General features: G+C 45.7%; 1 protein-coding gene and 1 long non-coding RNA gene across 5 annotated transcripts in view; one reads left to right on the top strand and one right to left on the bottom strand.

The window, feature by feature from the left end:
• Positions 1 to 27,659, bottom strand: part of Ca-beta (Calcium channel protein beta subunit) — a 151,881-nt gene that overhangs the window by 53,094 nt on the left and 71,128 nt on the right. The window lies entirely within an intron of this gene.
• LOC143146550 (uncharacterized) lies at positions 6,952 to 8,079 on the top strand. The gene is made up of 3 exons (XR_012991985.1): positions 6,952 to 7,068; positions 7,762 to 7,867; positions 7,958 to 8,079. It is a non-coding gene; the product is annotated as an uncharacterized LOC143146550 (long non-coding RNA).

Here is a 27,659-nt window from a genome sequence, read left to right on the forward strand (position 1 = left end):
TATATGCCACGTTCTCGGCATGCGATGAAGAGATATTTCACGTTGATTTTTCGTGCCTCTGCCGCTCCAAACGCAGTAATTTTCGTCGATCGTTCGTTCACCGATCTCTTTCAGGGAACGGTCTGATACTTCGAGCCCAAAATCGAGGGTTTCTTCGTCATTTTTATCCTCGACGAAAAAAAAAACAATCGAATCGGAACGAGAATGAACAGACCTATGCTTCGTGTAAGGTACTTAAACGAGACGTTTATTATTTTCCCGTAACAACTTTTTCTCGTTTTTCTCGATACGAAACAAGACAAAAGGAAAGAATATGCTTCGACGGTATGCACGATTTCGTGTAAATATCGCGAAAGTTATCAATTTAGATTACTTTGTTCATCGAGCGATCGTAAAGCGTCGATTCAAAAAATTAAGAAAAAGGAAACCACTTCGCAAACGGAAACACTCGGTCTTTCGGTTATTCCTTCTTATTTCCAGCCGGTTGAAAACTAAAAACATTCAACATTTCATCGATGAACGTGTTTTCTACAACGTATTCGAGTAACTTTCCAGACATTGTGCACAAAACCGTCGCCGAACAATATGGATCTGCAAGAATTCGGTCGAAGGTCCCGTAGCATCGACAATTTTTCAAACGTCGCTACAATTTCCACGCAATCGCTACTTTCGACATCTCGAAGTCTCTGTTCTTTCGTTCGAAATTACCAAAGTTCTTTAAAAATTCCCTCGATCGAGTTTTTATGCAAATTCGAGGGATCGCGGTAAGATCCTTTCTGTTCCTAGTATATCCGTGGTCTTTGAGAATGATATGTGACCGGTTACGAAGCGTTCGTTAAACCGTAGGTTCTTTTTCGAAAGAATCGTACCGGGGCAGCCTGGAAACCTTTTATTGCGCCGACTTTGTACGAATTTCGTGGTCCGTAGGAAATTTTACGATCCGGCGCTGGTTCTCCCCAACGCGTCCGATACGCGTCCTTATACATCGAGTGGTCAACGAATTACATAAAACTTCCCCCGCGCGGACCAGAGGGAGAGAGAGAGAGAGAGAGAGAGAGAGTACTATACGAGGCTTTTATCGCAATTTCATAAAAGCGTGTCCACGAAAATTTTTATTACACCGTTTATTTTCTGGGTAGAACACGGACCAATGCGCGCGCCGGAGGCCGTTAAGAAACGGTCTTAGGATAATCCTGTCGTACGTTTTACAGCCGCGCTTACACACCACCGTATCCCGCACACCCACTCGTGTGGTCGGTGTGTACGGACGCTTTGGCGAGCACCCACACGCTCGACCGTATGCCTCTATGCCGTCCAGCTTTCTCTTTTTATAGCCTTCTAAGCATCCAGCCCGCCTTCGAGTCGGTGCGCCCGCGCGCGTACACTCGCGCCGAAAACCGTGAACCGAGGCTGCACGGACACGCGTTGCGCGGGTAGACGTGATTGCTCGCGAGCGCGAAGACGAATCCACAGAGCCGGAGGTCCCACCGGGGTACCATTTTTCTACAAAGAGGCTCCATCCATCCCCTCCACCCACCACCCTCCTCATCGTACGGCCCGAAAATACTGTCCACCGTTCTGTACCCGCTTCGACGAATCAACACCGACGACGAAGACAACGTTCGATCCGCAAACATTCCGTGCCGCGTTTCGTCTCGATATCGTTCGTGACGTTAACCCTTTCCACTCGAGGGGCGACTCTCGCTCGCCCGATGCTTCGAACTTGAAGCTTACGCGTGTGTTTCGTTCGTAAATATCTCGAGCGCGGGAAACTCGTATTTTTCAATTTATCGTGCAACGAGACTGGGATACGGAAGTACACGGAAGCCTCGAAGTTGGTTTCATTGGAACAGAAGAACGTGTTATCAGAATGGGTCGAAAGAGAGCCGAAGAACTCACCGGGGTTAAGACTTTTGGTATTATCGTTCCACGCGCTATGGATTGTGGATTTAGTATTCTTGGGACACGAAACTGTTCGGGGGAAGTTTCTCTTATTATTTTTCAGGAGCTATGAAAACAGTAGTTGAGAGAGGTATTGTGCGTGTACAGTCTTGCGACGAGGAAAAATAATTTGTATCCACGAAGTTTGTACCAACGAGGATGTGTTCGATGTTACGTTGTTTGGAGGCCGAATTCATAAAGTCACGAACGAGACGTCTCAACATGGCGAAATAGATATCAGTGGCGAAGACGACGGTCGAGTAAATGGACCAAGAAGCTGAACAATTGGTGTAATAAAAAGTGAAAGCGAGTGCTCCCTAAAGTATCGCACGAAACGACATTACAAAGCTTGGTATTCGTAATTGGGCCTTATGTAATGTAAATATTGAAATAAAGTTAGAAAAAGGTTTTCAACGTTATGGCAGAAAAGCTTCGAGTTTCTACTTTGAATTTTTCACAACCTAGACATCGAACCTTAAGAAAAAGGATCGTTCGTTCAGCGCGAATGTAAAAGCACGTTGCGATGGAAATTCAATACAGTGTAATCGTTCGAAGTAGAATACGCGCATAGGAAAATATTCGATGGGCAATTTCTTTCATTTTCTGCGTGTTAAGATCGTTATCGGTGTGATAAATCACCAGAAGAAGAACTTTGAACCCAATTAATCTCCACCGCTAGAAATAGTATCATGTTTTATGTCTGCGACCGGTGGTATAATAAGTTGAAGGACTTCGCGACTAAAAGATTTTGCATCGCGCGCAGTTAACGATGTTTTACTTGAAATCAATGGATTCGAGTTAATAATCTTTGTATTTTACGATACATCAACGTGACGGCCGAAGCAAAAGATGAGCACGATTATTCAATACTTTTCTACGCGTAAATCTCTCTGGAAACAATCTATTTTTGTCATACCATGAATGAATTCTGACCCCACTGCGCAACACTTTCAATTTACATTTCCTTAAATCGTTTGCAACGTCTACCCTAACACTTGCGAACTTTTGAATAACTAGAGAATGCAACGAAACAATAAGTACATCCATTCGGAAGAATTTTACAAGAAGAAGGTGCGAGAAAAATTGTACACAGAGATAGTTACCATTTTACGTTTCGAGTTTGACGTAGTTTCTTCTCGGAGTGCCTCGATCTTATTGAAAATTAACCGTGTGCAAGTAAGTTAGAATCTAAGGATACTTTCTAAATTTATTTACCAAAAGAAAAAAGAAAACGCGCGGTCTATATACCGATCGAACAATTATTCGTAATTTAGCCTTCGCGAGAAGCAAGTAACCTATGCCATGCCCGAAGAATTGCGCAATTTTCTTTGCCATCTGTATAATTTATCTTCACCATCTGTACAATCTCATATTTCTTGCAGTACACTCGATAAAGTTGAGACCATTTCTAAGAGGACCCTCATTAGAGTCGAAGCGTAAAATGGTAACTATCCCTGCGTATGGTTTTTCTCGCACATTCTTGCCGCAAGTCTTCCAGACAGATTTGCCGACCAATGGTGGCTAACCGCTTCTTCTATTTGTTCAATAATAAGCACACCGATGAATCGTCGAATTTCGCATTATACATTGAATAAATGTCGAGATTATCGCCGGATACGGAAAAGTGGCGCCACGGTGAACGTGTCGAATAAAACAGTAGAAATAATAAGACAAGGATGTCGAATTCTTGAAATAAAGTTAAAAAAAGATTAACAACAACAAGTATTTTCGAGAATACAGAGGGAATCAGCCGACACGCTCGTATCGAATAACTCGTAAATTATGCACCGCAGGAAAAACTGATTTATACAAAAGTTGCATCGCATCAAGTTGGACGTAGCGAAACGCGTATCTTTTTTCCGTAGACGATTTACAGAGATTTATAATCCGCTGAACAAAATTTGAAAAAAAAACGATCGACGAAATATCGTTAACCATTACGTTTACAACCGGCGCGAAGTTGAACTCCGTTGCATAATATATTCGCGCAAAAATCGACGGTCTCTCGAATTTCGATACGAAGCATAATGACGTTCGTTCCGTTAGCAAAGAAAAATGAAGCTCACCTTCGAATTTCCGAAACGCTTTCATCCGCGCAAAAAATGCATACGCGGTGCACGCCACGTAACGCTTCACCAGAAACCATTGCAAACTTTTGCGTTCAGCGATTCCTCACGCGACTAGCGGTTTACTAGATTTTCGAGGCGAGCGTGTTAGGTGAGCCTCACCCTGTACAAAAGCAACAATTACGGACACTCCATCGAACCGAACTTGTCGTGCAAGTAGAACTGTTCGAAACCGGAACGGTTGATAAATCGAACGAACGACCATTCGACGTCAGAAAGAAGCAAAATGTGCAAACCGCTACGAGCACTTCCAAGCAGTTGCGTGTTATTAATTGCAACACGGAAATATGAACTGCGAACAATGCCCGCGCGTAACCACGTAACGATTTTTTCTCCTAATTTTATGCCGGGGGATTCGTTTCCTCGGCGTCTACGCGCAATTAAGTATCCTCCTGTATCCACGAATCGAGAAACACGTACCACGCGGAGTAGCCGTGTTTATTGCAATATTCCGGGTTCGAACCGACACTTTTTACGGGTATTTAACGTCCGTGGTAACGCGAAAAGTTATTTCGCCCGTCGTTCCACCCGTTCCTCGGGTAAAACGACGTAATAAGAGCAAGACGCGCGGAACCAGCAACCGTTCTCCGGTTCGCGACGCGTTGTTTCGCGTTTAGTCTCTCTAATCACTGGACGAGACTGCGAGGTATATCGCGCCGAAGTCGCAGTTTCTCATGCAAATGGAGCGACAGATAAGAAGCAAGTGGCCCGAAGTGCTGGTACAGGCATAACGAGGCAATATTTTTCCCCCGGTGGCTCGGATTCCCGCGCGATCGACCCTCATAATCGTGGCCCCGCGAGTTTTTATTTCTGTATTTAAGCCGATTTATCGCGGCCATTACCCGCGAGACACGGTCTACCGATAAACGGCACGATTCTCTATTTCTCTCGCGCCCCACCGTTAAAATATTTTTCACGTAACAATTAAACGATCCTCGAGAAGCACCGTATCCACTTCCATTCTCGTGACACGTCGGCGTATTCGCTCGCGCGATAAGTGGGGTACTCTCGTTTGGAGGGGCCGCGAGGAATCGATTTGTTCTTTGTTACCGTTCTCTCCAGCTCGAGCGTTTCGAAAATACCTTCTTAAAATTCGACACCTCGAATTTCACGGAACAACAAACCTACGAACCATTCAAGCCTCGACGATTCGCACAAGTATCGCGATATATATATATATATATATGTATATGTATAAATGTATGTATGTATGTACGAGTATGTATGAATATACGAGTATGTATGTATGAATATACGAGTATGTATGTATGAATATACGAGTATGTATGTATGTATGTATGTACGAGTATGTATGAATATACGAGTATGTATGTATGTATGTATGTATGTACGAGTATGTATGTATGTATGTACGAGTATGTATGAATATACGAGTATTTATGTATGTATGTATGTATGTATGTATGTATGTACGAGTATGTATGTATATATATATATATGTGTGTTTGTGTATGTGTATCTAGTGCCACATAACCGGTACTGACGATCGAAGAGCAGAGAAGAGAAGAGAAGACGCAACGAGCGTTAGATCGTTGAACGAAAACACCGCGGAAATCGTTCGATTTGGAGGAAATCGTAATTCGATCGAAAAAAAATAAAATAAAACACGACGACACTCGGTTATTTATTCAAGAAAAATCGACGACACTCGTGTAGCTCCACGAGTTGCTACGCAAAAACTGAAGATACACTCGCCGATTTTAGAAGTCGTTTACAGAAGGAAGTTTTTGAAATTATCCAGAGGATTTATGATCCTGACCGTATCGATCTCGGTGGAGTATTTCAGAAAGATACGCGGACGAAATAATAACGGAAGTTTAAGTTCGTTCGTTTGAATCTGTTCGGAGAAACAGATGCATTCCAATATAATGTGCGGATCGAGATAAATGTACCCGGTACGTTACAGTGTGATGGATCATTTCAATTACATTGCAAATATCCTACGGTACGATACAAGCGAAACATATTCGACAAGAGTTAAGAAACTATCTGCATGGATATTAGTTGGAAAACTAATCAAAATTGACAAATATTTCTCGTGAGAATACAACGGTAGTCGAGCAACACGTACCCAGTATCTGCTAACATTTACACAAACGAAAAGTGCAGTACGAAGATCACACGTGTTATTTCACATTTTCGTGTATCATTACCAAATCTATGTTTCTAATTTATTTTATTTACCATTCCCCTCTCTGTACACTTTGACGGCAGCCAAACAATTCAAAGTATCGCGAAGCATTCGTCCGAATACGTTTATCCGATATTGTACGTTGTACTTGTGCAACCGTGTGCGTTCGAAAGTTAACCGTTGCCTACAATAACGTTACAGAGAAATATGCCTGGGATATCTAGAACATACGGCCTCGAAGACGACGCCAATAATGTTATTACCGGTGTACACATAGCCGACCGCTACCGGCGAAAATCCGTGCGAGTGCGCACGCGCGAGAAATCGTTCGGTACCGCTCGAATAACAGGAATCCGTTCGATACTCGTTACTATAAGTGGCACGAGTACTTCGAACACGCGCGCGCCCCGCAAATTACTTCGCTCGGCTGTTTACAGTCGTTGGCACGTAACTGTGGCGCACGCGTTCGCGTTTGTACGCGTTCGTACGATCCTCGTTCACGGCGATCGACGAGAAAATCGTCGTCGAGGCTGCGCGCGCAACTATTTCGTTAAAGGTATATATACTGCCGGCGCGAGCCGAGCCAGGAGCTACCGCGCCGACGAAACACGAGTCGATTGTGTTTCGTCGTTATTTCCGGCTGTATATTTACTCCGAACGAGGACCGAACGACGCTCGTGGAAAAATCGTTACCGACGAATCTTACACGCAACTCGTGCGAGCGTCGCGATCGGAAATAACGACGGGACACCATCGACTCGTGTTTCGACGGTAGTTCGGAGCTCGGCTCGTGCTCGTGCTTACGTCGTCGGTAGTTTGATGGATCTTAACGCTACAACTACCAAAGGGGTACATTTTTTTGTGAAAGTTTGGATTATAATATTTGGTTTATTATAGTACGCAGGGATCTGCGTATCTAATGATACTAGGTTGTTCGATAAGTTTTGTCGCTTTTTTCTATTGTAAAAAAATTAGTATGACACTTTGACTTTGAATAACTGTAAATATACGAAAGAGTCGACGTATCTACACGAAACTTTACGCACGTTCATCGAACGGTAATACCATCTTTCGAAAAATAAAACGACGAAATAGTAGCTCCGTTTCTTATCGAACGACATAACTTATCGAGCAATCTATTATAGTGAATTAACTCTAGGCGAATAATGTTGTCGTGTGCTTTTCTCGACTCTCTGCTTGCGACTGATTGTGGAAAATTGAAAAAGAAAGTAACGGTCAAACCGTTGAGCTGACGACACTTTTCGGCAAAACGAACATAGTTCCCAAAACCTAACACACACCGTTCGTCATCAACGTGTGACACTACCTAAGTCATTGTTGCATTTATTCCAAACAAATTTGACTTGTTTCAAACTTCTTCAAATTACTCAATTATTAACAGCGTCTTCGCCTAGAATATTTCTAGACAATTATCAAAACAGACGACTAATGGTACTCGTAAATTAATTTGCCCTTTCCTCGCCTAACTTCGATAATACGTATGCGATCTGTTACAAATAGTAATAGGTTCACCATCGATAGTTCTAGTGTTGAATCGACAAACGTGATGATTTTTTCGGCGTTTATGCAATGGAAAAATACCTCGAAAAAAAATTACTCGGTACTTCGATGGCAATAAATTTCAATGGTAAAAGTTTCTAAAAATTTTTCCATTCGATGAAAAATAAAGGTTGCTCTAACTTTTTTTAAACGACACTTTGTATTTTTCACTTCGTAGTATCGGAGCTGACTAAAGAAGAAATTCAACGACTTGACGTACAATGGCCATTAGATGAGCTTCAGCATGGAAAGTTACAATAATTACTGTTACAATATTACAATATTTACCGTGAACGATAGATCGAATTTATCACGACTTATAATCGATACAATATAGTATATAATACTCGAAATTATCGAGTAGAGAATATTCAAGGAATAAAGAACTTACTCGTTGTTTCGTTTACACTCGACCCTTTTGTAACACGGTTATCGACATAACACGGATTAATAAACTCGTGCAACAGCACAAATATTTCCATCGCACCGTCTAGGTTTCGCTTAACACGGTTTCGATACAACACGACAAGAATTAACCCTATCGTAGAAAGGTTGCTTCTCGCTCCCGGTTCTCGAGACCCTCGAAACTTCAGCTATATTTAAAACTTTTAAACGTTTCGGATGTACCGACACGCTTGTTACCCCACCCTCGAGATGTCCCGAGGATGTAGCGGTACGCTTTCCATATTCTTCGATCGAATAACATACCCTGTGCACGCTCGTCGAATGGAGATTTTTATGATATTCCGTATCGTCGCTTTTACGTCCGTAATCTAACAAAATGGATATTCGGAGCAGTGGACTGGGTATACCGATGTCCCGGCAACCCCTGCCTCTATCGTAACATGAAAACCAACGACGTAGATACAGTGCGTCCCATCTAACTCGACCACCGTAAATATCTCGCTTGTTTCGACGATAGGAAAAATGTAGAAAACGTTGGAGAAACCAACATTTTCTAATACTTCGTACCGTTGGTTCGTTTCTTCAAATTTATAACAACGATCGATACGTATCGGTCCCAAAATGTACCAAAGAAGCAAAAAAAAAAAAAAGAGAAAGAAAATAAATTTCTCTTCGACCTTTCCCTCTTGTAATCCCATTTTCGTCTACGCTCTATCACGCAACCACGGTTCCAAGTTACAACGTATATCGCTAGAACCTTACACCTTACCGTAGACTAGGTATATACCTAGAACCTTACTGTACTTTACACTTTCAATTTCGTTTCTAGAATTAAACGCAACGTGTTCTAGCCTCGACACGTTAATAAACATCGACGTCGACGCGATTACACCAGCCCCCCTGCACGAATTCAGTCAGAACGTTACCAACATCTGTCTTACTCGTTTCCATCGACGCGAGAATTGAGTTTCACCGGTGATGATACCGTGTTTCCCTCGTCCTTCCGCTTCGTTGTTTCGCGTAAAAGCGAGCACAGGTGTCGCCAGCTCTTCAAAGGCGCACATTTCGGAATCACGAGCGAATTACGGGTCACCGAGTGACGCAAGGCTTCGCGGACATTAAAATTCCCTCGTAGCGAACGAGAGTCGACGGTTCTCTACGGGCGACGAGACAAGGGTAAGAAAGAACAGGCGCAACGGAGCAATAAATCAACGATCGCGTTCGTTAACGTGCAAATGCACGGTATCGAAAAAAGAGGTTCGCGATCGATGCTCGCGGCCCTTCCTCGGGCTTTTGCCTTCTCGGTTTCTTAGAAACGGCAATTAAGATCGAGCGTAATAACCCGCGACGAGCGACAAGTACCCTTTGCCAGCCCGCGTTATTTTTCTTTATCGGCCGTTTAACGAGCCACCGTGAGAATAATAATTCAATCGGTCGTCGATCGGTACGTCTCTTCGCGCTTACCCGTCAAACGCGCTGAAACCCGCACGGATATAAACGACGCGTTTGTCCGGTTATCATTATACGCAACCTAATTACCGGCCAATGATTTCACGGAACGCCGTCCGAAATCCAATTGACGCCGTGGTCCGCGCGATTGTCGATTCACCGACGTATTAAACGATCGCCGGCTGTGGCACGGTCGTCGAAACATTTACATGTTTAATGCCAAGGACTTGATCCGCGAGTTATGCTCTTCGAAACGTGGGCGTTGCCCGCGGTTGCGTTTCGCGTATTTTCGTGGAAAATTTCGGCGACTTGCGGGCCACGAAATTCGATCGGTGTGTATATATATGTAGATATATATACATATATAGGAAAATATGCCTATTCCTCTGTTATAGTAATATATTCCCTCTGGATTACAGATGGAAATATAGGGTCTGCGCAAGGTCACGACGCGTACAAAAGGAAAAGTGAACACGTTTTCTCGAAAACTCATTTTTAACTTTTTCTCGATACCGGTCGACTCACGTCCGTATCGGTCGCTGGTTACATTACAACTCATCTTTTGTCTTTTGCACAGAGTTTCAATGAGCTATCGATTTACCGAAACGGTCGCTCATTCGATCGAAACTTCACGCGATTCGCTCGCGCAAAACTCCTCCCTACATATATATATCGCTTGTTTCGACGATAGGAAAAATATTAGAGAAAACGTTAAAGAAACTACAATTTTGTAATATTTCGTACCACTGGTTTGTTTCTTCGAATTTATAACAATAATTGATACGTATCGGTCCCAAAATGTACCAAAGAAGCAAAAAAAAAAAATAAGCGAATAAATTTCTCTTCGACTTTTCCCTCTTGTAATCCCATTCTCGAATATATATAATGTCTTATTTCGTCTGCAGGTTCTTGGTGGAAAATGGGTTGAATTGTTTCTATAATAACAAAGAAACAACATTCAATGTTATTATTCACACCGTTCTTTTTCTGATGACTTTTTTCACATGTCTCTATCCTTTACACTTTGTCTTCTCTTCTCCCACTCCCGCCACATGTATACTCATTCACGTGTCTTCCTACCAATCGAGTTGTAGAAGACATTCACTTGTCTTCTAACTTATCGACGCTAACTTCGCTATAACTGAGGGTGCTTTCCTTACATATATATACATATATTCGTTAATTAAACGCGAGTGAAATCGTCCGTCGAATTGCTCGCGCGATAAAACGATTCGACGACTAGGTCTTCGTACACGTTGAAACTGTACAAGTACAACGGCCACTAACGGATATATGCACGAGTGCAACGACGATCCTGGAAGAATCGAGAAACGTTAGCTCCGCGAGTTGGCGCGCATCGATGCACCAGCTCGTCGAGACAATTGTAGAAGCTCGTGCACGAAGAACGCACCCAATCTCGGATCGCGGAGAAGTCAAATACAAGGGATAAAGGGAACACTGTACGTTCGATCGCGGAGCATGGCATCAGCGAAGGCTTTTAAACGGTGATTTACGTATCGTGACTCGGTAGCGATGTTATACCATTCGTTGGAAACGGTAATACCGTTCCAGTAGACCGTGCACGTAGACTCATCGGTCTTGCCGTTACTCTTTGTAACGAAAAAATACCACTACCGAGCCGCGATACGAAATATGAATCAACGTTCAAGAACGGAGCACCGCGCGCGCCATTACGTTGCCTCGCGATACTCGCTCGTACGGTGACTTTATCTTTCACGATAATATTGGACACACGTTCGAACAATAATTCTAACGTCACCGATATTAAAATATCTCTTAATATTACGTACGCGATTGAGCAATAATTCTAAAGTCACCGTTATTAAAATATCCCTCGATATTACGTACGCGATTGAACGGTCATTATTCTAACATCACCGACATTAAAATATCTTTAGATATTACGTACGCGGACGAACAGTAATTATTCTAACATCAACGATATTGAAACACCTTTCAACAATACGTACCCGATCGAACGATAATTCTACTCGGGTTCGATGTTTATTTTAGGTAGAGGCTCTCCGATTGAATCGTTTCGTTGATATTCTCGTATTTAAAAAATATACGAATACAGCGATCGCTGACGCGCATTTGTCGAAATACCGCGACGAGTACGTGACTCGGAATACATTAGCCGATCTCGTGTTCGTGCATTGAACGTGGCACGAGATCGGAGAACAATTCGAATGGAGAAAAAAAGATGATGGAAGAAATAAGGTAAGATTACAAAGACGTTGCCGTGTACGCGCGTGTAACTCTAAAAATAATTCTTACTTCGCTCGAGTACACGATCCTGTAATTATTTCGAGTAGCGTATTGCGCGTGTATGAACGCACGTACCACTTTGTAAGTTCAATGACGAGGCGCGTTTAGATGACTCGAAACGCGCGCGCATGTATCATCGTAGCAGACATACGAGCACACGCGACGGCATTAGTAATGACGATAGCAAAGCCATCGTATTGTTAGGAATGACTGGGCGTTTTATCGATTCTATTTACAGATCGACGGACACTTCTACTTTATCGTTTGTCAACAGAGCTATCTCGCTACCAGCGGCACGATAGCTTCATTCATCGAGTCGGATCCAACGCGATGCTCATATTTTCAGACAAAGAGAGAACTACCGGTCGTCTCGTTGAGAGAATATTATTCGCCTTCTAAAGCCTCTGATGTATTCATTTACCTCGATCGTTCTACAAGAATCCGAAGTCTGCGAAGGATTCCTCTCCTCTTTGACAGAAGTGCAGGACGATCGGTTTCTGTGCGTCAGATTCTCACAAACTTATCCCCGATCTTAATACTCCGTTATCCGAAACTGCATCGAGTTATCCACGATCCACGATCGAAGGTGACTCGCGAGGAAAATCCTTCGTCGGCGTACCGTGCGACGACGAAAACTATCAAACTTTTTCATTAAATTTCTCTTATATATTTCACGAGTTCTTCAAAGGGGTGTTTTCCCCGAGATTGTTCCATCGTCGAAACAAAGAATGGCTCCGTTATCAACGTCGCTCGAGTTCTGCAAAGTTTCGAAAATTCGATCTCTTTGAATTCTCGAACGACCGAATTTCCCCTGTCGGTAGCTAACGAGTCACCGAAATAAGAAAAACAAACTCTCCGCCGCATCGTTGCGAGATCGCTCAGTTTGTACGTATCGCGGACGAAAGTGAGTCACGATCAACGATCGCGAGCCACCGAGACAACTCGAGAGACAGATACCGTGGACAAAGCCGGGCGAGGCGAAAGTAACAGCGCTCGTACGTCGCGTTTCTCAAGTTGTCGTAGCTGCGTTCCGAACGCGCGACACTACGATAGACGATCGTCGTTGCGCTTTCTCTTCTCGCGCGAGACGCGCATCGGGTCGCGGTTTCGAAAATTATTCGTCCACGTGCAATCCGCTCCCGATAAACCTCTTCGTTCGCTCGGGCGAAATGTCGTTACACGGTGCGCTCGATTTACAAGTACGTGCATACGTCTTTGCCAGTGCACGCGATAATAAACCTATAGCACCGATAACGATAAAGAGCTATCGCGGGACAGAAGCGTAAACTTATACGAGGCGAATATATCAAGTAACGATACGCTTTTTAAGGCGGCCATTATTTTCCGACTAGTTAACAACTTCTGCTGAAAGCCGTGGTATCGATTATCGCCCGCCATAAATATCGTAACGATTTCACGAGCCCTAGACGCCCGGTATCGCGAACGATCAGCTCGCGGAAACAGGTCCTGCTTTGACACCGCGTCGTATTCGAGTAACGCGAGCGCGCGTGCGCACCAGCGCAGGAGCGCGTGGGCGCGAGCCACCTCCGTTCTGCGCGAATCGACTTTCACGAAGCGAATTACAACGGTTGGTTGTTGCACGCGTGACGCACCGTGCACGGGAAACCCGTTCGCTCGTCGTTTCCTGTTCGCGCTTCGTCACCGCGCCCTTAAACAACGCGATTACGGTAATGACCGGACAACTGAAACAATTTCACCCCGGATAACTGAAACGAAATTACCGCCACACGTTGTTCGTCTTTTTTTTTATGAATTGGAGCGACACGTCGATCGACGCGACATTCGAATCCTCCGAGTCGTATCCCTGATGAAATTCTACAGACCCTGATGCGTCTTTTGGATCTTTTCCGACTCGTCCGCTTTTCGTAATATACCGTTTTTCTATAATTAAAACGTGCGTTTACTCGGTCCTTTCGTTACAAACTTAGCAACACGAGTTGCAACACGTTCGAGACATTTTTCGTCCGAAGTCTTTACGTGTAGAACGAAAGAACGTTTCATGGTTGAACTTCAACGACAAAAATCATCCAAGAGTAAATATCATCGAAACTATTGGAGAGTGAAATCTTAGGTCTCCCGTATTCATCCTCGATAATTCCACTCCGACGAGAAGTTTGGTTAATTCGAGTTAAATCCTTCTAGTTGCGACGGATCCTGGATATCTTCGGTTCGTGATCTTCGGATCGACGAGGCTCTCGGAATACTAGCCTAGATAACCATGAACGGTACAGCGCGACGATAACGACGACATTTAATAATTTTCGACTCTCTGTTTCTATGGCAAGTATATAACTCGTTAATAAAGTTATCGACGCTCCGGTGAGACGTCGCTGAAACAATAAGGACGCCTCGATAAAGTATTACGAAATTATCGAGACAAATGGTTATACGTGACCGGTATTCGCATTGAAATGTCGATCGTTCGACTTTGAATTGAGAAATATCCGCGAAGACGCGTTCACCGGTTCTCAGGATTTGTAAAATTGATGGTCGAAGTAACGGAAATTTCACGAAACTCCCTCCATTGAAGTGTCTATCATTCGCGCATTCGCGTTTGGAATATTTGAAAAGTTCATCGGAATTCGGTACAAGTAGGGACAGAAATTACTCGAACGAATATGCACGCAGATTTCGAATACCAGCGGTAATTGAGACTTCTATCGAAGCATCGATAAGCGAAACGTTTATTTAACAGAGAATTTTATTGCCCGGCCGCGAGCCCCGCTATTCAGACATCGACGTAAAAACAAAAAGGAGAAATCACTAGATTGGCACATGTCACGTTCGTGATCTTGCTGTTATTTTTAGCTTAACTTTAAATTTTAACGAGCACCTTAATCGCGTTGATTGCAGAATTTTGGGATTTTTGTGGAGAGCCTTGAACGATTTCAAAAATCCTTTCACTGTTCTGCGTTACCGTAATTATTCACTTTACACGTTGCCGCGAACGCTAATTAACTCTGCGAGAAGAGAATCCGGTGTATTTCGAGCAGACGTAATACGATATTTAATTAACGCGATAGTTAATCTCCATCGATACAATAACAGCGCGTGCAATCCGTCGCGGTGAACTTCTTCGAGGAAACGAAACATTGAAAAGTTGCTGTCACGTGTTTCAAATTTACATCGAAGTTACGACAGTTGGATACCTAAAAGTGTTCGATACGAGTATTTCGGAAGTAATAAAAAATACTGTAATCTGAGGAATAACTGTGATTAAAACACTTGGCGTATGCTCGAAAATGAGCAGTTTGTAAACTTTTCGTCTGCCTTCGAAAAATATTTACGATACGAAATTGTTATCTTATATTGCGCGCAAGAATAACGTTCTTTCATCACGAACGGGTAAAATTTTCAATGAATCGAGCGTATACACTCCGCTCCAAAAGTATTAAGATTCTTGGAGAAAATAAATTAAACTTGAAAAATGATCGAGAAGTTGTTACACTCTCGTGCAATTACATATTATCGAGTTTGTTACGAAGAAGTATAAGAAAAATATATATTTCACATTACGTTTCTGTGTCACCATCTCGACTAATTTCAACCTACGTCTTACTAATTTTTCTATCGTTTCCGGTACTGTTTCGGTCTATAATCAATACAAACAGAGACCCGAATAAAAACGGTTCGGGACTTCGTGTATTTACAAAAGATGTCTGGAAAAGCTATCCGCGCCGTGGTGAACGCACAGCATCCAACGTACACGGCACATGTACGTTTTCGATCAATGGGACGCAACAAATGGGTAAACTAATTATGCAAACGACAAACACTCGTAACTAAATATATACTTGTGCCGATACGATGCCACAAAACCGGTAGAAATTGAACGACCTCGATCGATGATTACGTTCTACGCGAAACGGAGATATTATTCCCATATTTTTGGAAGTACTGGGTTGGTCGATAAGTGTTGTCGTTTTTTCTATTGTGAAAAATACTATTGGGTTGTTCGGAAAGTCGTTTAGTTTTTTTTTTTTTTTGTGAAAATGAAACACAATTTTTGTAGAGTTTGTAACAAACATTTTATTAAATTATGTATTATCCATTTTGGAGAACGAAACGACATTCCGAACAATCTGATACGAGACTTTGATTTTGAACAACTGTAAATATACGAACGAGTCGACAGATCTACGTGAAACTTCACACATGTTCACCGAACAGTAGTACCATCTTTAGAAAAGTAAAACGACGAACCTAATAGCGCAATTTCTTATCGAACGACGAAACTTATCGAGCAACAAATATCGAGGAGAACAAATAAGGTTTTGTTTGTAGTATTTAATTTTTAAACGTATTCTAAGAACTCGATTCTGATAAGAATTAAAAAAAACAATTTTGAGAAACGAAATACCAGCGTTCGATAAGTTTCGTCGGTTTTTACAAGAAACTTCGTGCATGTTTCAAGTATAAGTATGTAAGTACCGTCTTTGGAAAAATAAAACAACGAAACTAATAGCTCAATTTCTTATCGAACTCGAAAATTTATCGAGCAACCAATCGTACGTCTAAAAAAAAAAAACTTTATTTCCATAAAGATCGAAGGGTGTTGTAAATTCGTCGAGGTTCGCGAGCTCTTCCAGAATTGTTCCTAGAACGATCGATGGATCCGGCGCGAGAATTGTCACTCGCGAATCGCTCGGACAACGTCGAGGATGTCGTCGTAACGAACGGATCCTCTATTTTGAGCAGCATAGACGTATCGAATGGCCAATAAGGAGGATGTGTTCCTTTAAAGTCGAGTTTTATTACCCGCCACGAGTCGCAGCATTTAGACGTCAAGGCGAAAAAGGAGAAGCACCGAGAGTGGCACGTACATGTGCGGCGCAACGAGCCAAGCAGCGCAATAAATTCACCGAAACGTTCTCTAAAGTGGCGCGAGCGAGCGAGCGAACGAACGAACGAACGAGCGAGTGAACACAAGAGCGTGAACGCACGCGCGCGCTCGAGCGGGAAGCGGGCGCGGGTGAATCCACGAACCGGGCGGCGGGTTTTAATGGTTGCGCGAGAGAAAGCGAGCGTGGAATTGTCGTAGCCGGTAGCGAGGTATTTCGCCTCATCGGAATTGCCGTGGTTTATCCGTTATAGGCACTTAACTTCTCGAAAGAGTGGCAGCCAGGCCAGCCAGGCCAGCCGACTCGACCTCGCGACGAATCGTAAGAACGGGCGTTGCTGCTACTACTGCTCGCTCGCTCGCTCGCTCGCTCACTCGCACGCTAGCACGCAGGCTCGTTTCGCTCGTTCGTTGGTTCGCTTCTTGCTCGTTTGCGGAGTAGGATTTATAGCGCGACAAACCGCAACTCCTCCGTGCCCCGTCCGAATGATAAAATATCGCGTACCGAGCACCGCGTAACGATGATAATTACAAGAAAATCCCATGTTTCATGCATACCGCGTGAACCGCGGAAACGGGTAGGTACAATCGACGAGAACCGGTGTCCTGTTCGATAATATTCACATACGGACGCGCCTCGAGGATTTTTGCTCGCACGGTTCACTTTTTCCGATACCGTAGACCGGATCGGGACGCGCGATGCTCGTTGCTCGGTTTCCACGATCGCGTGACAAACTTTCTAACTTCGCGGTAACCGCCATAATTCACCGAGGTTTGCCACCGACTTTCGATCGGAAATCTCGCACGGGGGACCAAACCGTAGGTACGATGGTGTTCGGGCTCTAGCGCGGGCCGAGGCGGAGCGAGAACCGCGCCGAGTAACGAAGAAAAGGTACGTCGCTTAAAGAGTCCAGTCATCTCCAAAGAGTTGACCTTGATCTTGAGAAAGAGAGAGAGAGAGAACGAGCGTGAGAGGAAGAGAGGGAGACCGCGACGGAGAGAGAAAGAAAAAGAGAGAGAGAGGGAGGGAAGGAGAGAGGAGAGGGATTGGTAAGGTGCACCAAGAGGGCCAGAAATAAAGGCGGCAGTTAAGGCGCGTTTCACTACCTTCTTATTTTTGACACTCGCGAGAATTCGAGGAAGGCGCGTTCGATGTTCGCAAACCTTGAACTTGCCCGAATACGATTCCGTCCGTGCGAGAGATATAAATAACGCGCGGAAACCGCGATACCCGGGCCCCTCGCACCGCGGAGTTCTCCTTCGTCCTGGTTAATACTAAATTACTCTGTTCCGAGCGATCGTCCCGTTCCCGTGCATTTCCGTTCCACGCTCGTGGTCCTCGCTTTTTCCGCCGCGGATCGCTCGAGTCTGACCAACACCCGGACCGAAGTATCAGACAGACGAGCCGAAAAAGGTTTCGGTTTAGGTTTCCCGCGGAAGAGGACGGACCGAGAAGATCGATCGGCGCGAATTCGGGTGCCAAGAGTCTCGAGCCCGGCCTAAAGTTGGCGTAGTCGTAGAAAGACAGGGGAGAGAGATACCCGTGGGCTTTTTTCATGGTGTTGCGGGGGCCCAAATGGCGGTGGCGGCGGCGGCGGCGGTGGCGGCAACGAGGATGGTGGTGGTGGTTCGGGCTGCACTGCCGGTCCGCACACACCGGGCCTTAGCCGGCCTTAGCCGGCCTTAGCCTCGGCAGACGTAGCGTTTTCGCTCTCCTCTCGCGGTGCTCGCCGCGGTATAATGGCAACGTGTTTTCGTCTAATGTACTTTTTGTGATGTCCTTGATGGAGGAGTCTGCGAATGCAGAACTACGAGGCAGGCCCGGTGGGGCCTGCCAGAGCGCGGCGAGACGGGGGAAGCCGCTGGATGGCGGGGGAGAGGGGCGAAGAAGGTGGACAGGAGGGCCCGGCAGCACCTCAACCCACCTCAACTTCGGGCCTAGTCAAGGTCAGTGCGGCAGGCCCCACCCTCCTTGCCCCCCTTCTGTCTTCCTCTTTCTTCTTGTTGCTTCTTCTTCTTCTTCTACCGCTTCTTGCGCGTTCCCCCTTTCCTCCTCCACCGTTTCCACCTCGTCTTCCCTCAACGCGCTGGCCCCCTTCTTCCGCCGAACGCGGCCCGTACCGCATTATCGCGTCATACCATGTTGGGGCCCACGCCCTCCTCCGTTTTGCTTCACGTTTTTTCCAGTTCTCCGTTCAGGATCCCGCGAAATCCCAATTAGTGGTGATACTCGATCGATACCGGGACCGGGGGCCACCGTATCGAACGCGGCGTATCGCCGTCCGGCTATCGTCGGATCGCGTTATCGGCCGCGAGGTACGCGCGATAACACCATGGATCCAGGAAGAGGATACGGGGGTACGGTAACGCGTTCGTCCCGATCCTCCCGACGCTCGTACACCCACGAAGAAACGATGGATTTCGAAGGACGAGGTAATTTCGGGCCCGCGGTCGGTTCGTTCCGAGCGGGCCGTACCATCGAAACGGTCCGTATCGATAAAGGGAAGAAAGAATTAGGAGTCATCCTTCTAATGATCTGTTTAATCATAAGCCGGGCCCCGCAGGACCGTAACCGGTCATGCTCACACTTCTGCATGACGCACGTACACCAGAGAGCGTGTTAGGTTTCAAAGAAATGAAAGAAACAGAAGCGGCGGACGTTGATGAATGAACCCGATGAATCAGACATCCTTCGTGAGTATCCTCGAAAGACCTTTCTTTACGATCGCGGGTGTCATGATAAATAGACCGTTTTTTTTTTTTTCACTTTTTTTTTCCCCTATTCTTTTTATTCCCCCCGATGATATCCGACGCACAGCTATTTGGACCGCGTTGTCGGAATCCTCGAGTCGACCGCCGCGTTTCAAGTCTCTCTCTCTCTCGCTCTCTCTTTCTCTCTGATATCCATGCGGTGCGTTACCGAGTTACCATGGTCCCTGACCATGAAACGACAATTGTTTTCGTACGCTCGGTTCCGCGGAATCGAGTGGATCGTCGCGGCACCGACCGATTCGATGAATCTTCGGCCGGTGAGGCCCGGTACCCGGTGTAATTCCGCATTTGCACCGCGGATACATCTCGGAATGTCTGGGCGATAATGATCTACGAGGTGGGGATAGGCGGTTTCGGGATACTCGGTGAGAAGGCAGGGACGCGGAGGGACGGAGGGAGGAACGGAGCCGGTAATCCGAGGCTCCGGAGGTGAGTGAGCGAAGGCATGCTAGTACCAAATGAGATTGGATCCTGTCCGTGTAGGACGACTTTCGGGGCCCCGACTAGCCAACGAAGAGAGTCCTTTGGATTCGGCGAACCCGTGTTCATCCCCCGACGCCCCCCTCCGCGCCGGTGCTGGTTCCTTGGTGTCGAAGTTGCATTACCATCGACGCCATTCGGATCCGTTCCGTTCCGTTTCGGCGGGGCTCGGAGCATTCCACCGGTCCCGACCGATTTACATTTATTCGCTATAGCCGAATTTTATGTTCCCGGCTCGCGGGGGGAACACGTGTAGAAAACACCCGGCTACCGTTATGACAAGCGACCGTAAAAATCCGACGATTTAAATCGACGATTTATACGCCAGTAAACTAGCCGCGCAATCAGCGTCCGGCCCGTTTAATTGCTCGGCACAAACAGCTCCCTCTCTCGGCCGTCTACAGTACGTGCTTTCGGACGTTTCCTAGGCTCTCCTGTCTGCGGCCTCTGCCAACCGTCTGCCAACTCGACTTTTGGACTTTTCGGCGGTGGCCGTGTGTAGCGGCACGATTCCCTCCTCGCTTTGTACGCACGAACACAAAGAGACCGTTTCTGCCACCACCACCACCACCACCCTCCTCCGTCCCTCTCTTTCCCCACCGTACCTCCCGTCACTCCTCCTCCTCCTCCTCTTCTCACTCTCCGCTTCCCACTTTGCCATGTGGTTTACAGCGTCCGTGCTGAACTTGCGCCGCCGCCAGTGGCATCGGGTTACCCACCCCTCCTTCCGTTCCTTCTCAAAAAGTCCTTCGTAATGCGGCAAATGCATTCTTTGTCCGGGTGCGAGCGTGAACGCGGGGCCCCGCGTTGCCCGTGATATTTTCGACAACGGGAAAAATATTTCTTATTTCGTGGACCATTATCTACGGGGAACCTATCGCGCCGCGACGACCTCCTTCGCGAAACGTCCCAGCGTCGAGGACCGAGATCTCGGACGTTGTCGGTCGGTAGATCGAATTGTACGTTTATCGTACATGCAGGGGAAAATATATGGGGATACGAGTAGACGAAAACACGAGGTTCGTTGTACGTTGATTTCGATCGAATTTTTTATTTCGGTTACTGTAAATAATTATTCGAAGTGTCTCTTCGATCGACATTGAACGCTTGGGAACCTTTCGCAGTGGTAGATCGGTAATATTCACTGCGTTATGTGTTGCAAATACATCGAATTTTTTATTTCGGTTACTGTAAATAATTATTCGAAGAATCTCTACGATCGACATTAAACGCTTGGAAATCTTTCGCAGTGGTAGATCGGTAATACTCACTGCGCTATATGTTGTAAATGCATCGAATTTTTTATTTCGGTTACTGTAAATAATTATTCCAAGTGTCTCTTCGATCGATATTAAACGCTTGGGAACCTTTCGCAGTGGTAGATCGGTAATACACACTGCGTTATGTGTTGCAAATGCATCGAATTTTTGATTTCGGTTACTGTAAATATTCGAAGAGTCTCTTCTATCGACATTGAACGCTTGGAAACCTTTCGCAGTGGTAGATCGGTAATATTCACTGCGTTATGTGTTCCAAATGCAGCGTATTTTTGTAATTTCCTGCAACTATCATCTGGACGATCGAGACGAATCGAGTATTTAAAAGGAAACGGGAAAGATACACTCGTACGGTCGATGCATCGTTACGAAGAAACGATCCGATTATCAACGTTCTTTTGGATGAAAAATTTTCTTCGGTACCTTGTTCCCTTCCTCCATCTCCTAGGTGTCGCGCCCTCCACTTTGTAAAACCTCGATTTAGACGGAACCCGACGATAGAAGCATTCTCGGTATGCGAAGTCGAGCGAGAGAGGAGTAAATTAAACAAATAAATAGGAATCTTTGAGACGAGCGCTTTGTAAACAGGGCGACGGAGACGAAGAATCCATCTTCGTTCGAAATTTTTGCCACCAGATGGCCATCGCTCTCGAGATCTTTTCTCTCGACGTTTAGTTCCGAATTCTACGAAACGGGAGAACGTTCGAACGATCGATCGCGCCGAAGGCAAGGTTCACTGGCTCGGTTTTACCGACGAATCTACAAGCAACGGACAGACCAACGATTACACCCCTCTCGGACACGAATCTTTACGACTTTAATCAAAGGGAATAAATCAAATTTATTTCGCTCGAATAATTTAGTTATCTCCGACACAACCGCGGGTTCGTGAATCTATATTTGTATCGTCCGTTGACCCAGTTAAGGCTGACGTTCTACCAAAAGTCCTTCTTCGATCGAATCTTCAAATATATCGTTACACGCGTTATTGATTCATCACGTTCTACGAGAAACGAAGATGGACAGCTGTTGGTCGTCGACGAAATTCCTAACGAGCTGTCGGCAAAAATATACAATATTCTCGCTTTTTGTTCGTTAATATATACCCGATAACGTCGCGACACGACCGATTTAACGCTCACCGCACGGTTACAATATTGTTCCGTTTCTGTATCACGACTATTAGACCAAACCATCTTCCTGAAACGAACATTTCCGAGATCCCTGTTGACGGGACCGAAATTTCTCTTTCGCTCGACTCTCGAGTAATTTACGATAACATTCTCGACAATTCTGGAAAAAGAAAGATCGGTCTTATCTGGGTTATACGAGAACGCGTTCTCCCCCTATCGATTTAAAGATCCGAACCGGCGTTCCTCCCGAGCGGGACTCAGCTCCGGAAGAAATGGCGCAGCTGCGCGGGATTTATACCTTTCTCGATAAGAGTGGAAACACCGGGGTACGATTCTAAACGTACGGTCGAATCTATCGGGTAGGAATCGGAGGGGGGAATAAAAAAAAGAAAAAAAAGAAGAAAAAATTCTACGCCGTGTTCGCGACTATTCCGCGATCGGGATACCTAATTACCCGCAATGCCCTTCTTCCGGGTGGCGTGCGTGCGTGAGTTCGCATTAATTGGCCGCGCATCTGCGCGTTATGGGCGTGCGTGATGCGAGAACCGACGCGACTCGACTCAAAGCGAGGCGACCCGACGTAGACGCGAAGCGAGGCGACGCGGGTCTCGGAGTGTTGCAGCTGCAGGTACCGAAAAGCCGCTGCAACGGTTTCAATTGTCCGCAATATGGCTGCCGCGCCTCGGCTAGGCGGCTCATAGTCGTTATCCTTGAGAGGCCCGTGCAGTCTCGTCGTTTTGTTTTAGCGCACAGGATGCGCGCGGGCGCGACAGAGGCCCGATGTAAGAAGGAAGAGGAGCGGGCACGCGCGATGGTCAGAGTGAGAACGAGACGCGCGATGGAACGAGACGAGACCAGAGGAACCACGCCACAATGAGGGCCCGAATGTTGCAAAACCGCCTATATCCGTGACTATACCCGCACCGACCGACGCTCGTACAAGAAATGATAATTACCGGCGTCCCCCCCTCTTACACCCACCCTTCCTCCTCTACATCGTTTTCGTCCCGGTCCCTCTCGCGCTCTCGCGTCCTTTCCCTCCTTCGTCGCCAATTACTCGTTTATTCTTCGCGAATTCGGCTACGATTCCCCCCTTACTCATCCCCCCTTACTTCTCCTGCCCCCCTCCGTTAGATCCCGATCGAATTCACCGCTATCGCTGGCGCATCGACGTTTCCTTTCGGCGACTTTGGTATTTATTAAAGCGTAATGGACGGATACCGGCCACGGGGTGGAGGATTGTTTTATTTATTTCGATCTTCGCGCTGCAAATCGAACAACCGATCCGAACAGTTGCTGGGACTTATTCCCAGATCTGGTAGTTGGATCGGAGATCTTGAACAATTCGTGCACGCTGATCATCCTTCTTTTTGGTTTTGACTGTGTCTTGGTAACTTTTGACAATTTTCTTCGCGCTGGGAATCGAACGACCGATCCGAACAGTTGCTGGGACTTATTCCCAGATCTGGTAGTTGGATCGGAGATCTTGAACAATTCGTGCACGCTGATCATCCTTCTTTTTGGTTTTGACTGTGTCTTGGTAACTTTTGACAATTTTCTTCGCGCTGGGAATCGAACGACCGATCCGAACAGTTGCTGGGACTTATTCCCAGATCTGGTAGTTGGATCGGAGATCTTGAACAATTCGTGCACGCTGATCATCTTTCTGTTTGGTTTTGACTGTGTCTTGGTAACTTTCGACAATTTTCAATCGTTTCTTTCTCCGAAAGGAACAACCAAAGGTGCTCGAATTGATGTTTCGTATTCTTTTTTCGTTTGTTTCAATATTCCGGAGATCACTCGCTAAACAGAAACGAGAAACGGATTCGATCGCTGTGTTGTAATTACGGACGGAAAGAAATTTCTATTTGAAAGTCCTGACTTGAAAGACCGATCGAACGCGTGGAACAGTATCTCGCGTTGCGCAGTACGATCGGCCTTTGAATCGCTGGGTTACTTATCGAACGATGAAGTTGTTTATTTACTATAGGCAGAGACTAGTCAATGGCATAGAAACGATGCTAAACGATTAATTATCCGCGTCAAAATCGTTTGCAACATTGTCCCGGTTTGTATTGCTCCGAGATGGTGAGTAGGTACCGACGTCTTTTAGTTTTCTTCGGAGCGAGATGTCTATATAAGATACTAAACGGCATAATTACGATCGTATCATTGGACGACTTGGATTACAAGCATTGGAAGCTGGTAAGAAGCTCCTTTCAAAAATCGTAACGAACGAATATAAATTCTCTCGTTATCCTCGAGCTAATAAAACTTAACGCTTTGCTGTTGGACCCTTCGCGAGACTTCTTTATTTAATACTCTAATAACACGGATTCTATCGCGATACCGTATACCATCTCCTCGAGCGACAACTTCGATTTTTTATTTCTTTCGGATACTCGATTTCTATATATCATAATTACCGCGATCGATGAAATATTCCCGTTTAATCGAACGAGCGAATAAAATCATCGTCGACCGGATCGGAAATTTGTACAATTATCCCGGACCGATCGTCTCGTCGATTGTTTCATTGTTTCGGAATATTTCGTATTGGATAGACTCGGAGGTTTTGGAAGCCGTGGTTCAGCGAACGACCACGACGAACTGGCATCGTCCACCAAAGATACAATTTGTTTGAACGGGAATTATATTTCGTTAAACGGTTGGTGCATCACAAAAGTACTCATTATCCCAGGCAGCGGAGGATAGAACTTTTTACCAGAACGGTTCCCATGAAAAATCACTCCCGCTGCTACAATACTGCCCTCTGTGCGGCCAGTCATCCCGATTCCAACGGTCAGAAGCCATATGTTCCTGGCCGAATGTGCTAAGAAGTCATTGAAGGAACCGCCGTAACGAGAGACCACCCAATGAGCGTTGCGCAGCGATCATCGTCCAACCGGAAACTCAAATCGAAATGGCTTCATTATTCGATTCCCTGCTTCGACGTTCGCGCGTAACTGTTCGGCTTTTTTCTGTTTATTTTTTCTTTTTTCTTCTTTTTTTGCGTCACTCCAACAATTGCTGTACGTCGACCTTCGGCTTGGATCATCCTTGAAGCGCGATAAATCGTTCTTCGTCTCGGTGCCGATTGGCGAGCGATCGGTACACCCTGTGTCACGTAACACGATTTAACGGATCCTCGCGTGTCGTGGATTCGTGACCACGTTTCACGATGTATCCACCGAACGATTCTCAACGTAGTACGTTCGTGATCGCGTTAGAAGTTTGTTTATCTATTTACTTAACGTCTTTATTGCGCAAACCTTGCGACATACCTGCAGTGCAAACATTAGTTTACTGCGAGAGACGAGGTACGGAAAAGATAGTTCCGAAACAGCCCTTCGGATGCACCTCGTTTCTTTATTTTCTCGTATCTCCGATGGTAAACGAACGTTTACCTTTGCGATACCGCGACCTTTGCGCAATAAAGTCGTTAAACGAAGAACCGGGGAAAAATAGCCGCTCGAGGAATCGCGTTTGTTCGTCGTACAACGAACCACATCGTCGTACGATTTTCGATGCAAAAATTCGTGTCGGTGGAACGTAGCTTTTCGAACGTACATCCAATTTCCGTTTAAAGTGTTACGTTCGAGCAGATTTTGGAGATTTTAGTCCCAAGGTCGTGCGCGCGAACCGTTCTAGTCGTTGATCGACGAACTTCTTTCGACGTCGAAAAAAGCAAATTAAAATTATACGAAATGTATCCAGCTCTGTTTAAAGAACCATCGTTGAAAACGAGATTTTAAATACGTTGAATAGAAACGTTCACGTGTACCGAAAATCGCTTATTCTTACAACTGCCTGCGGTACGCGACATTCGTATCGTGATAAATTTCTAATGAAAATTTCGTATTCGAGATCGTTCGAAAGTTGTGGCTACAAAAAAATCGAATAGAGGAGAAATGACTGGAAAAATTACAAAAACAGGGGACGAAGAAATTTGTATCGATCGGTCAATAACTTAGATAGCAAGGGTGAACAAGTTACGTGCAAGCACCTAACTGATATACGGTAGTGCATATTCGAGATCGTTCGAAAGTTGTAGCTAGACAAAAAATCGAATAGAGGAGAAATGACTGGAAAAATTACAAAAACAGGGGACGAACAAATTTTTATCGATCGGTCAATAACTTAGATAGCAAGGATGAACAAGTTACGTGCACGCACCTAACTGTTACACGGTAGTGGTACCGGTTAACCTCCAAGACCTTCGAGGCCTACAAATTGTTTCCAAGACTCTCGGAAAATTCTCTTGGGTTGTTCGGAAAGTGATTTCGTTTTCCAAAATGGAGAATATCTAATTTAATAAAACGTTTGCGCACTATAAAAAAATCGTGTTTCATTTTCACCAAAAAGAAAACAAACTTTCCGAACAACCCAACAGTTTCTCATAACACGGTAGTTCCACGTGTCTGGAGCTCGTCGCTAGCTAGTGCCGCGAAAATGAAACCTTTGCTACTTTCCGTGGAAACAATGAGCCTTGGTAAGCGGCGCGTCGATTCTCGTACCCAATTACACCCGAATAGGCCGAGATTCGTTAGCGGGGTTCTGTACGTGGATCTTTTTCCGGGATTGTCGGCGCTCGAGTTCCCGCAACTCTCGAGCGACGCGCGCGTTCTCAGGCCAAGAGTAGAGTACGTCTCGCGTGGTCGGGTTGGTCGTATAGATTTCTGCGTCCAATCACCGTTGAATAGACAGATGTTCGTTAGCGTTCGCGCGATACCATTCGTTGTAAGAATTTTCCGCGATCGTTGCCGCTCGAGTTCCCGTAATTCTCGAGTGGCGCTCGTTCTCAGGGTTATTGTACGTCGTAATATTGTAGCGAATCGCCGGATCACCGCTCCACGAGGGTTCTCTCCTCTACCTGGCGTCGAAGAAAGAAGGTATTATGGCCGCCGTAAAGCACTAAAACACCCTGATAGTTGTAGAGGGCCCGCGGGGGAACCGCGGTCGGTAAGTGGACATTAGCGGCCGCATTGTGAATCCGGACCGCATCGTCTGCCTAAAACTCGCTAGGTCTCGAGGTGCACGAAGAAAGCGCCGACTCGGTTTGCGCCTACCACGGTTGCTGTTCGTACGAACGCTTGTATACGTGGAGAGATACGCGGGTATACGGGAGTATCGGTGAAGCTGCGCGCGCGCACGCGCTCGGTATCCACGTGTATAGAGAGAAGGAAGCCGTGTTTTACGCTTCGTGGATATTTT

Source organism: Ptiloglossa arizonensis, chromosome 5 (assembly GCF_051014685.1).
Source record: "Ptiloglossa arizonensis isolate GNS036 chromosome 5, iyPtiAriz1_principal, whole genome shotgun sequence".
NCBI lineage: Eukaryota > Metazoa > Arthropoda > Insecta > Hymenoptera > Colletidae > Ptiloglossa > Ptiloglossa arizonensis.